Here is a 13,198-nt window from a genome sequence, read left to right on the forward strand (position 1 = left end):
TTCTCCCATCCATGTTTTGAAAACACCAATTAAAAAAAAAGATCAGGTAAAAAAAAGAAAGAAAAAGGAACAGGCAAGGGTCAGCATCTGTGGCTCCCCAGCCTGTGCCAGCAAACTCCCCAACCTCTTTGGGAGCATCACCACTGAGGCAGATCCTGACCGCCTTTCAAGCAAGTGGCACTTGAAGCCCTCCTGCAAACTTGGGTCAGAAGGTGCCAGGTACTGACCTGTTGCCCTTCTCCAGCCCTCCCCTTTCATGGCTCAGTATTTCTAACGTTTAGCCAATGATCTTATTTTGTTATTTTTTTTAAAGGAGAGAAATGTCAAGTACGGGGGCGCAATCCAGATTTGTTCAGATGGATTCCAACTGTGCGATCCCTTGAACTTTTTGTGCTTTAGTGCTTTTCTTACTGACAAGCGGAAGAATGCAACCATGAACCGGTGAAGCCAAGGCAGATTCCCTGAAGCCCTGACTTAAGTTTTGCAATATACCCTCAGCAGCTATTCGAGCGCTGGCTGCCGGGGGAACACACAGCTTCCTACACAGTTCAGGCTGGGTCAGTTAGCAATTTAAAGACATGGGATTATATATTTCTTACCCCTTCTCCTTCCCCCTTCTTGGTTTTTTTCTTTTTTTTTAAAGACGGGAAATTACCAGGTGCCCAGAACATGTAAAACTTGACAGCGATTTACTAGATACATCATTTGCATTGGGCCCTTTCTCTTTGCTGCTACTTTTATTTTTCAGTAAACTCCTTCAACCGTTAAACAATGTCACTCCCACAACAACTTCGGCAGAGATCAAAAGAGCAAGCGGGTTTGTACCCAATTTTTATCGCTCACCTCCAGGTGGGATGAAAAACCAATGAGGTTTTTCTTCCCTTCCCTTTTCCCTAACAATTTTCCCCTGCAGGATTTCCACCCAGGCAATAAAAGTATTTTGAAAAGTAATTGCTTTCTTTCTGGGTTTGCTGCAACTTGGTACTTAATTCATTGTCCTTTTGGTTCAACGGGAGCGGACAAACAGGAGCAGCAACTCTTCTTTAAAAAGAACCGTCGTATTAGAAAAACTGCAGAAAATAGGAACAACATTTTCATCCACCCTTAACAGATCCCTAATGTGGCAACTACTGAGGGTTACCACTGGTAACCAGTAAGTGGCAAGCAACCGTAGCACTGCAATTATACATATGGGGGAGACATATAACTAGGCGAAAATATAACCTTTTTTTCAAACTAATCTCTTGCACAAAACAGACTGCCCTACTCAGGTTCCCATTTCAATGCACATGTCGTGATAAACTTAATGGATGATGGGCTGCCGTGGACACGTGCAAAGTCGAGGTTTGCTTATTTGACGTTTCACCTACCCTAGATGCTCCAATCCCATTGAACAGAGAAACGCCAAAGCAGCATCACTAGGCTCGTGACCTCTCATTATACAAGCAGCAGCGAGGGAGTCTTCCCAGGAGATGCTGGATGCCTTATGAAGTTTTCTATTACCCGTTTAGTAGCCACGCTCTGCCCACTATGAGACATTACCAAGCCTGATGGGGTTAGTGAGCTCCTTTCCTTAAGGATGAGGCCTGAAGGCAACGCTTTGGCAACAGGTGGCCATTCTCCCAGGGTGTTACTGTGATGCCTGAGCTGTGTGACAACGCAGAGATTCGATCCCCGCAAATATTCATTAGACTCTGTACTCTTTTTAAGCAGATCTGCCAAAGCCTGGCAATGAAATTTCATTCATTTATGACCAAGTTACAGGACACAAGCAGCTATTTTCAAACCCATTCCTAATGCTGCCTTCAGTACCTGCTGGCTTCACATCAGAGCTCTCTTTTTTGGCCCAGTCTGTGACCCCACGCACATTCAGCCAACACGAAGCTGAGTTTGATTTCATATGCTGCCATACGCTATGCAGCAGCGTGCTCCAGTATCTGGCTAGCCTCCGAGCCAGTTCGCAGACTCTCCGCACTGTCTCAAACCAAAAGCCTTGCTGCTGTCTCCACAACTTGGTGTGCTGCAGGTGCGGTCGTGCAAGTAAGAGTGAAGCGTACAGAGCAGGAACGGAGCTGATCCATGCTGGATTCAAGACTACAGTCATTCAATTCTTGACCCTTGACCAGCATGTGAATTCACTTAAAACCGGCAATGAGAGAGAGAAGGGGAAAGAGATGTATAACGGCAGAGACATCCCCGAATGAGGAGAAGGTCAGAGCAAATTAAAATTGCAGGCGTTTCACTTCTGCCGTTGGAGTAGGAATACTGTGCGCTGTTAAGCAGCTGCCACGTTCCTCCCCAGAGATGGCTGCATTTCAGCGGTGGGTGAATGGGTGACCTTGTATTCTGGAAGCAGGTATTCCCATTTGAAGTCAACAGGAAATCTGCCTTGCGAGGACTGCAGGAGTCAGGACTGTAAAGCAGCGCTGAGATCCATTGGGTTGAAAAATAACAACAATTACAGGTATTATTTCACCGTTTAAATGAACATCCGATGCTTAGTTTCATCTTTTGAAGAAGTAAACTCCCAGGAGGCTCCAGAGGAAAGGAAGACACTTAGAGGAGGTAGGCAAAACCCACAAGGGAAGCAGCCTGTTTCGTTTCTGGAATGCGTACCATGTGCATTTATTTTTAATTTTGACCTGAGTTCCTCTGCCTCCTGCCAGGAGTCCCGAGACCACATTGACAGTGTAACCAGAGCAGTAGCCCAACCATTCCCTAATAGCTATTACTTCTTAATAAAGAGCAGCACTTAGGCAAGGGATGAGGTTACTGTCGGAGGGGTCATGATTAATAATGATTAATCTGATCCTTGCCAACATGAACTGGATCCACCATTCACTAAATAATTACTTTGCAGCCTGGATACCGTTTCCCGAGGAGCAGAGGCGGCACACATTTATCATATTAAAACAAAAAACAAACAAACAGAAGGAAAGGAGGACCCAGCTCTCGGCAGCGCTCACACCGACAGGAGCTGGTGGAGAAGCCAATGGAAAGGAAAATTCAGGCTTTGTCGAGCTCTTTGCAATTTGAGAAAGGAGGGGAAAAACCAAACGACTGAAGAGTGGGGCTGCCTGCCTTGAGAGCACAGCATCTGTCCTGCAGGTTTTGCTTCTCCCACTTTTCAGTGTTGCATACATTTGGGAATGCCGTTAAAAGTTTATATTTAAATTGACCCTTGACCACCACGTGAATTCACGTGAAGCTGGCCGTGAGGGAGAGAAGGGGAGAGAGATGTCTGCCTTCCCCGAGCGATCGACGTAACTGCATCCCTGGAATGATATTCCTGGAGATTATGGATAATTCATGTAACCTGGCATTGCTCAGGTGAAGTCCATGGTGCTAAGACAACTTCCACCCTCCCAGTATCTGGCTCTTGGGTGCTGGCCCTGTCTTTTTGTCCCATGTCTTTATAGCACCTAGCATACCCAGGTTCTGGCCCGTGCCTGGGATAAGGCAAACAACAAGAAAGACTGAACATTTACTCCTGGATAAATTCAGTTTTTTGTAAGGAGTCAGCACAAATCCTGGGGGTGCAGCAGGGTGGAAGGGAAGCAGAGGCTGGGTTTGGAGCTTCTGAGCAGGGGTCACAATTTTACCCTCCAAATGCATGTACCTGATTGGCAGGAGTATTGCAACCCGGCTCTTAACTGTGGCCCTCTGGATGATACAAGTCCATAAGTCTGAGACACCTTTATACCGCTCCACAAAATCCAAACTTTTATTTGGGAGCTCCAAAGAAAACGGGGCATCTGGATGACCTAAGGTTGTATCTGTGAATGTCCCTCACCCAGCAATACTAATGGTCTCATGGGATTCGCAGTGCACTGCGCGCCCAGCGGGTTTCCTTCAGGTGTGGGTGCGATTTGATCTGTCCCTCAAAAGTAGCAGGGCATATAAAGAAGTATCCGCTACTCAGTGATACCATAAGAGGGCTAACTGGTGGATGCCATGCTGTGGTATCATTCATGCATCACTCCACTCATGCCCTAATGTTCATTTTCAAAACAAACCAGAAAAAGAGCGTTTCTCCTGATGGCTGTTGTCCAGACCATAACATTGTTAAGATGAGTTGGTACCCAGATAGTTTTCAGGCTCCCTGATCCATCTTAAATATGGAAGGGTACAAATCTACACATAAACAGAACATTATCATTTATAACCAAGTCAATGAACATGAAAATAGAGGACATCACAAATTCACTGAGACTAGAACCTAGCCAATGAACATGAAAACAGAGGAGGCTGCAAATTCAGTAGACATTACTGAGACTTTGAGGGAATGGTAATTTAAAAAATAAGCCAACAAAACAAACAATTAAACCACGGTGAAGATAAAGCTCTCTCTGTATCTTTTTAAAAGCAAATTTTAGTTTTTCAGTAAATGAAACTGGACCCAAATGCAGCCCATCTTCATTTCCTCGGAGTTTCCATCTTGAATAACTAGTGTGCAATCATAGGCACGTATTTGGCTTTCCCAGCCAATGTCACCATATAAGTTTGTGTTTACCTACCAGTCCCAGGGGATAATTTATACGTGGAGCTGAGGTCCTTGCATCCATAGACAAATGTTCGACTCCGCCACCCACCCTCATGAACTAACTTCCTCTCCATCTCTGTCCTGTCTCCAGAAACACTGACAGGGTCCTGTCAGGAGCATGACGGATGTTCTCCGCAGGCTGTGGATCAAGACGCAGTACAGATGGTTTAAGCTGATCCAGCAGAAAGGGATACTTGGATGACCAACCTATTACAAGGTCCCAGAAATTAGATTTAAGAGACAAGAGCAATAAAATGTGCAGATGTGTTTATCGTGGTTCCAGAAAACATCAAGCGGGTTAGGGTCATTCAAAAAGATATCATCTTGTTATCATAATGAAAGTCTTGCAATCAATAAGTTTAATGCCCAGCATTCAGGTCTTGCTATAAATGGTCATTGAGAAACTACCTGAAATAATAATGTTCCCTTTGTTATAATCTTTATTAAAAGATTTAGGGACTGACCTCCCATTGGCATACGCAAGAACTATTTTAACTAACGTAAACTGAGCTGCACCGGTGCGAAAAGAAAAAAAAAGGTAATGGGACTGATTTTTATTTAAGTGAAACACTTCCCTGCTCTTGTACCATCTCAACTGGAAAGGATCTTTCAGGTCCCTGATGGTTACAAGGCAATATTGACTGGAAGTGAGCCATTAAGAAAAGCAAAACCGAGCAGTCTAAGTTTCAGCAGGATCTGATGAACAAAGTACTGAATCTAAGCAGATAGTGCAAGTGAGGATAATGGGATTTTTAAGAAGAGTTGATCCCACACACCAGTGAGTAACCTTATTTACAGGAGAAGCCCAAGTGAGAAATGAATACGCCTGTTCGTGAGTAAAAGCCATTGCTTAGATCTTTGCAGGATTGAGCACTGAAGTATTTAGCATTGACCAGAGCTGCTAAAGACATCAATGAGCAACAATCCTGCCTTCCCCCCATGACTTCAGCTCTCTTTCTGTCTAAGCAGCCAGATTTTTCAGACCTGGTTCATTTGAGAGCATCATTTGAATAGCCTTCAGGAACATACCTGACTCCGCTCGTTGGTCACAAACTGCTTTTAGAGAGAAATCAGTTACTTGATAGCTGACATTTATGATCTGAAGATGAAGCTCTTTCATATTAACTTGAATGTGTGTTTTCCTATTTATGAACAACCACAAGTGCCACAGAAAGCCTGTGTTACACACAGCAGATCAGGAAGATAGCAGGCAGCACGGCAGCAGATAGGGCACGAAGCGGAAACCAGAGCAGCAGATTAGGGCCAAGGAAGGGGGTCAGAGCAGCACGTGGCAAGAGTGCAGGGATAATTTGTGGCACACTAGCCAAAAAAGTTTCCCCCCCACTTACTACCACAAGCTCCCAAATGAAATTTTGGACAGGAAACAAAATAAACACTCTCGGGATTAAACACCTCTTGGTCACAGAACGCCACATTCAATATGTACATGATTTCACTCAGCTGTGAAAACGCATGTAAGACGGTATGACATGACCAAATCCAAGCCCGTGCAAAATCCCCTTCTCTTACATAGTTACATTGCCTACAAGCGGCCCCAGTGAATCCATAACGAACAAATTCAGAGCGACTGCTCCTCTGTATGACTCCTCGCCCTCACTTTGCCTTCTGTGAGTAGGTTTTTACACTGTGCAGCCAAGACGATTATTATCAGTGCCAATAAAGAACTCTGTTTTGAATACATGGCTGCTCAAAGATGGTGTCCTTTTAAAGCAAGAGCGCATAATTAATGGTGCATTTCTGTGCAACTACGGTGCTCCCAGCAAAATACTGTACGAGACCAAAGGCTGCGTGACTTTAATGAGAATTTACATGCGCTACTCTTTGGCATGCTATCATCTCGTGTGTATTATTATTAGGAAACAGACGTTATAAAGAAATTAAGCAGATGGGAGTAAGTCAGGCCAGTGCATTATTACAGTTCCTAGCTTAATGAAGCCCTCATCCTCCAAGAGTTCTTCTGCAAGTAACAGATTAAAAACATTAACACAGGGCACGTCTACATGAGATGAATACTGCAGAGTTGACTAATTAGATCCCCAGTAAAGTCGTGTCTGCACGTGAGGCCCTAATAAGCCGCAGTAAATGAATAAGTGACACTTTAGGATAGTGCTTGTAAACATGAGTACAAGCAGGATTATTTAGTGCCCTGCAATGCAGGTGTAGACACTGATGGGGCTGGCTGGGGCACGAAGGTGCTTCAGTGCTGGAGCGCCCTGGACTGGCAGGCTCACCCCCACAGCCCCCTGCTAGCTGGGGCGGCGGATCTTCCTCAGCTCACCGCACTGTGGTCTCAGGCACACGTGTAAAAGCTGTGCCTGGGAGCAATAAACTCTGGGGTGAACTGCCCTGGAGTTTATTGTGTTGCACTAATATCTCATGTGGGCATGCTCACCGTGTTACCATTAGCTTTTCAAAAGACCCCGGATCACAAGATGCCAGATCCATTTGTGTTCAGGAGCTGCAATGTGGAAACTGTAGTTTTCAGAGTAATCCAGTGCTGGCGCCTAGTTTTATTTTCTGTTGAATCAGTGCACAGCTGCCTATAGGTTGTTATGAATTGACCAAAATATGTCTTGGCTCTGGGCACCCAAGTTCTGAAAACTGGGCACATAAAACATGAACGGGATTCCTTGTAAAAGAAAAGTAAAAAATTACAGCCTGCATTCCCCAAGTGCTGATACTCACTACCTGAGAAGACATTTTGAGCTGCCTAAGAGCAACGGATAAAAACACCTTGCTCCCACACCCACTCCACATGTTCAGGAACAGCCGTGATCTAAATAAGCCCAACATACTAATTTTCCTTGGCAATATTTTAGGATGCTGCTGCCGTGAATGAGCCTAATCTAAGCAGCAGAAGCCTTTGCATTGACCTGATTCAATTCTGAAGATCCTTGGGATTGCTCTGGACTACATCCAAAGCCTCCTGAAGCTCAGACATCTTGATAAACTACCATGGCAGAAAAGGTCTGAGCAGGGCCAGATTAGCACATGGCAAACTAGGCACATACCTGGCCCTGAGCTGCAGAAGGGGGACCTGGTCCTTCCCTCTGCAGTGGCCATGAGAATGGGCCCGTCTACCTCCCTTCCCTTCCTTTCCGCCCCGCTCCTCCCACCTTGCCACCACTGCAGCTGCTTCCTAGCAGTGGCCGCGAGCCCCACTCCCCGTGGACGGCAGCACTAGGATGGGAACAGGGGTCTCGACCGGCCCAGAGCCCATGTGTTTCTTTGCCTAGAGCCCACTAAAGGGTTAATCCGACCCTGGGTCTGAGATCCCAGATCTGGTCAGAAGGCTTCTTGAGATCAATTAGGACCAGGACAGATTACCTCCCCACCTGTTTTATGTCCTCTCTCTTGCATGCACACAACCCTTTCCTTCTGGCTTGGACTACTTCTAGCTGAGAAAGAAACACATTCAAAGCTTGCAGAGCCACGGGGAATCTGCCTTTCAAGAGGCCTGGGATTGCAGCATTGTGGATTTATATGGAAAAAGGATATTGCAGCACTGAAGAGGTTAATGAGTTTAGCAAAGCGGAAACCCAATGCCCTAAATGCCGGGGAGGGGAGAGGGCACGATTAAAGGGAATTGCATCCATTCCTCAATGTCAGGCCAAGGCAGAGAGGTGACCCCCCGGTGGTGATAATTACAAACAGGAAGATAAACTTCTGATCAGCCCTGAAGCTTCTGAAACCTGTCTGGTGCAGTTAGGACAGATGCCCTGCACCTACTTTTCAGTCCCAAATTCAGGATCAATTTGATCCAACTCCCAGCATTTCAACAGCTTAGTGTGTAAGGCTACAAACACGCAGCCTTTCAAAGCCAGCGAGGTTGTGCCGTCTTTCCAGACCAACTTGAATCAAGCACATAGGGCTGTACCTGCCTGATAGGCTGCCTAGGAGATGCAAAACACTGCAGGGCTGATGTGAAGCAGCTTCAAGGTTCACCTTTGATTACATGCAGTTTTACTATTTATGTCTTTGGTTCCTAGTTACCTTAGGTACTTCTGTGGCCCAGATTCCACAGTGTCCTAATGGATCAGTCTTAAATATACCTATTCTGAAACCCTCATAGAGTATTATCACCCCGGTGGAAAGCACCGAGAAGCCAAGTAACTTACCCAGACTCAGAAAGAGATGAAAGCCTCTTGTCTGAGGTCCTAGGCTAATGCCCACCCCGCCAGACCATCCTTCCTCTCTCCTACGCCATGCCTCGAGGCCACCGTTTCAGGTGCTTTGCCCCACTAACCCCACAGAACCACTGCATTGCAAGAAATAATCCAGGCCTTTCAGATGCAGCGACTCCTTTATGTAGCAGGTAATGGCAATACTTTCATTCTGACGTACCGTATGGCCCCGTTTCCGTTATATCTTGAGGTCCCAAAAGATGCTGAAGATGTGGTACAGGGAAGTGATACTGTCCACATTTAACAGGGACAAACGTTGTGACTTAGTCAAGGTCACAAAGAAAATCAACAGCAGACCTGGGACCTGATCCAGGCATTTCCATGTTTCCTTCCTCGCCATGCAAGTGTGCTGGGACCTTCCCTTGAAGATGAGGCCTCCCCAGTACTGAAGAACAAGGTTTGGTCAGCTGGCCTCCCTCTCTAGGAGCTGACCCTCTAAAACAAAGGTTGTCAACCTTTTTAGACTCAAAACAACCATTGTTAGACTCAAGGCACTTTTGGAAATATCAGTTCTCGGTTTTCACTCCTTTTCTGACGATGGATAAATAACAGAGCAGTTCTCCTGTTGCAAAGAACTCCCCAGTAGGTATGGATCTTTTCAAGACTCTGGATTCCTATATGAAATCTCTGGCCACTTCCAGAAGAGCACAGTTGTGCAGTACGTGGTGCCATAGACCCATCTATGGCTCCGCACACAGCACATCCAGGCATTCCCTACACTGCTACCTTGCAGCGGGGTGGGGGAGGTTTGACCCCAGGATTTCAAAGCAGAAAAAAGTGGGGCAGCGCATCTGGCAGCACTGTGCACCACCCAAAACCAGTCTAACCAGCTGGAGCCACACTCCTGCTGCCGGCCAGGTTCTCCGCTGCAGGAGTGCTGTGGTTGCAGCTCCCCCAGGTAAGACTGCTAGAAGCCAGGAGTTGCTGACCCTACCCCACATGGGGTAACCTGCCATGCACCAGTGTGTGCATGGCACAGACGTTCCCCAGGCACAGGCAGCAGCAGCACAAGGCCGCTTGTCCCCAGGAAACCAAACGTCCGTGCTCGCTTGGATACAGCCTCTGGATTTATCTTGTGAACCATGTTTGTGGACCCAACAGTGCTAACAGTGTGCGGCATCCTGCAGCACCCTCAAAAGGATCTCAAGGCACCCCAGCTTGAGAAACACTGCTAAACTCACTAACATCCCAGCCTGCATCAGCTACCTTGAATCCTGATCCATGAGTTCTGCACTTCATCTCTCTTTCAGGACTCTTAACAATATGCTTCTGTAATGAGGTGCCCAATTTGGGCTCCAGAACATTATCTTTAGGCCATCAAGTTAAAAAAAAAAATAGAAAAAAACCCCCCACAGTCCGCTGCATCTGCCTTTAGGAACAGATGTCGGCCTTGCCGCTTTCATGGGCTCCTTCTAAGGCTGCAGGAAGGAAGGCTGGAAACCCAGAAACTCGGCAGTGGGGTACAGGAAAAGGGCTTCTGCTTGGATTCTTCTATCAGGAACTTGATCTGCACGCCTGGAGCGGTGTACGCTGATGCTGTGTGCTGCATTAAACATGCATGTGCAACTCCAGCTTATTCAAAGATGTGAAACAGAGCCCGCTGGGGTGATCAGGGTTAGCACGTATGTGTTTGTTTATCTGTATATTATTTTAGAGTTTCCCCTTCCTAACACCCAGGAATTTGTTAAGAAATTAAAGCGACTCCATGGAGCTTTGATACTATTGTTGCTGCCATCTAATATTTCTCTCCCTCCTCTGCCTGGAGGTGCAGCCCCAGGTTCTTGACAATGCCGGGGTGGGAGGGGAGCCTGCTCTGGCAGGAAGCAAATAGAGCAACCTGATCTCACCAGGAGCCGGAGACATTCTGTATTAATTTATAGAAGGTTGTTTTCCTGTTTCATGGCTCTCTAATAACAGGGCTGTAGAAGAAAGTGGCCACTGCCAAGTGATCTTGAAAGGTAAAAGATACGTCAAGCGCTCTGGAGCAGTCTGCATTTGAGTGGCATGAGAATCCCTTTCCCCAGTGAGTAGAAGATAGAATAAAAGGCAGAGCTTTGTTTGCCCTTGATGGGGCATGTGGCACACCAGTTGCTATATATCCACTGGAGCCACTTTGAGTCCCACTCTGGACTAAAGCTGAAGGCTGGGATCTTCCCCCCCTCCACCCCCGCCACATCCATCCCATCAACCCAGCTTTAAATTGTAATGCATGCAAAGCGCCCACCCCTTCTTGAATCTTGCTAAACTCTTGGCAGCAATGAATTTAAATAGGATTCCACAGGAATTACTCTGAGATCCTGCTAATTTGCCAGAGAATTAAGCCCTGCCTGCATTTTTAAACCACCCTAAAGCATGCCCCAGAAAACAGGCTCAAAGTAGCTGAGCTGCCCAACTACAGATTGAGCTGTGAGTTCAAAACCTGCCTAATGCTATCCCCGGTTGATCCCAGCCACAAGTAGGAGACCGGTCATTTTGCTTTGGGAAGGCCTGGGGCAGCGGGGTGAAGGACAGCCTTTCTCCTAGGGCCAGGTACAGACATTACACTTTTACCAATCCAAGCGATCAGACACCAGTCTATACCCATAACAGAAGTTCAGCACACAAAACCGGTCTGTACCTGCAACAGAACAGAAATTTGGCACATATACAGACTGGTTTAAAAATAGTGGAACGTGGTCTAAGATTTACCCCCTCCCCCCAAAAAACAAAACAAATCAACGCCCCCCACCCCAAACCCAACAAACCAATATGTATTCTGGTTGTTACCGATCTAGCCGACGGGCGCTATAGAAAACCACGTAACTTAGACCAATTCCGCCTCGGGCTTTTTGAATGTCTGCACCTAGCCATGGTGTCCCACCTCTACCTAGAGTTGCCATTGGGAAATAATGGTCTATTCATCTGCTGCCCTTTCCCACCTCCCCATATGGGGCTTCTCCAGCCATGCAAAGTTTACTGAATAAATAAGAGACTTGATTATCTGAACCGCGCTGGTGACAGCAGCTTATCAGCGGCCAATTTTAACATGCAGGCCCTGGGGTCAAGGGACACCAAACTGCTTAGAGTAGAAACTAAATTAGAACTGGTTACAATTCAGTTCACCCGAATGGCTTGGGCGAGAAGCATGCACACGCACGCAGATTACCACAGCTGGGGCAGCCCCCCAAGGTGGCCCAGAGCCGGGTCATTGTCATTCTTTTCAGAAGGATCCTCCTTCCAGCTCCCAGCACAGTCAGATGCTATGCAAATGGTATCAATGGGCTTCTGCAATGCAGCAAGCTTTTGTCCCCCTGGAGGGTTGGTCAGGATGAAAAGGAGGATCCAGAAGTTTCGTTTAAAAAAAGGCAGGAACTAAATCAGACTGTCAACATTTACTTCCACACTTTGCTGTTCATCCCTATCCCACGCGTATCTCCCTGCCCCCCCACCGCCTGCAACCAAGATTTTTGTCATCTTACTTCCAAGCACCTGTTGCAAACCCTGGTCTCTAGACTGCATGAGACCAAAAAGAAGAACAAAACTCTGACTCTCTGTGCAGAGAACAGTGCTTATTTTATGGTTATTGGCTCACTTCAAGGGCCTCTCTTCTCCTTCAAGGTCTTAGGGCCTGATAGCCAGAGCTAAATAGCTCAATTTCTTTCTGTGACAAACACCCAGCAGGGTCATCCTTTCAGAGCATTTCCCGTCCCCGCTCCCCACCCGAGAGCGAATTTCAAAAGTGCGGCAATCTCCCCGAGCTGCACGCAGACACGAAACAAAAACTCAGCTGCTAGTGAAGACCTCCCCCCCTCCCGCTCACAGCCTTCTTGATCGGCCTTAAACAACCACATGGCACAAACATTTGAGCAAACGCTTCCTGGAGGATGATGCCGGTTGCCTAACTCAAAATCGTTCATGCCCACAAGGCTAAGTGAGTAGCACTATGGGCCAATTTATAGCTTCTCCAGTTGGCTCATCGTGTAGTGTTTCTAAACCTGAAACCAAAAACCTACAGCTAAGCACTGAACCTTGGGAAAAATCAGCCCTGCATGTGACCTTCTGGATCCAGATCACTTCTAATTACAAGTCAGCAATGCATACCTGAACTACAGGAATATGTTTGTCCCCTAGCCCTGATGCAGCCCTTTACTGTATATATAGGACTAGCACAATCCTTTCCACTCCTCCCCTCCCCATAGCCACAGCTCAAATGACTCTCAGAAACCAAGTTAAAAATCCTGGTGGAATTATGTCTACATCTAACATCCACCCACAGTCTATGCAGTATTTTCTTTAATCTAACAGATGTTGCTGCTTCAGAGTTTGTTTGTTTTTTTTTTAAAAACTCCTGTCTTTCTAATAGAGTCAAACAAAACTACCATTTCTCACTTTCTGGATGTTCATAAGCAAAAAATGGTATTTGACGACAAGATGCCTCGCTTTTCTGCTAGACAATCTGACTTCTCGTCGT

General features: G+C 46.5%; 1 protein-coding gene and 1 long non-coding RNA gene across 2 annotated transcripts in view; one reads left to right on the top strand and one right to left on the bottom strand.

The window, feature by feature from the left end:
• Positions 1-13,198, bottom strand: part of SETBP1 (SET binding protein 1) — a 325,029-nt gene that overhangs the window by 275,128 nt on the left and 36,703 nt on the right. The window lies entirely within an intron of this gene.
• On the top strand, positions 1,665-3,058 carry LOC109307756. Its single transcript, XR_002100354.1, has 2 exons — positions 1,665-2,565; positions 2,861-3,058. It is a non-coding gene; the product is annotated as an uncharacterized LOC109307756 (long non-coding RNA).

The sequence above is a fragment of the Crocodylus porosus genome, unplaced genomic scaffold (assembly GCF_001723895.1).
Source record: "Crocodylus porosus isolate Cpor-Errol unplaced genomic scaffold, CroPor_comp1, whole genome shotgun sequence".
NCBI classification, from domain to species: Eukaryota; Metazoa; Chordata; order Crocodylia; family Crocodylidae; genus Crocodylus; species Crocodylus porosus.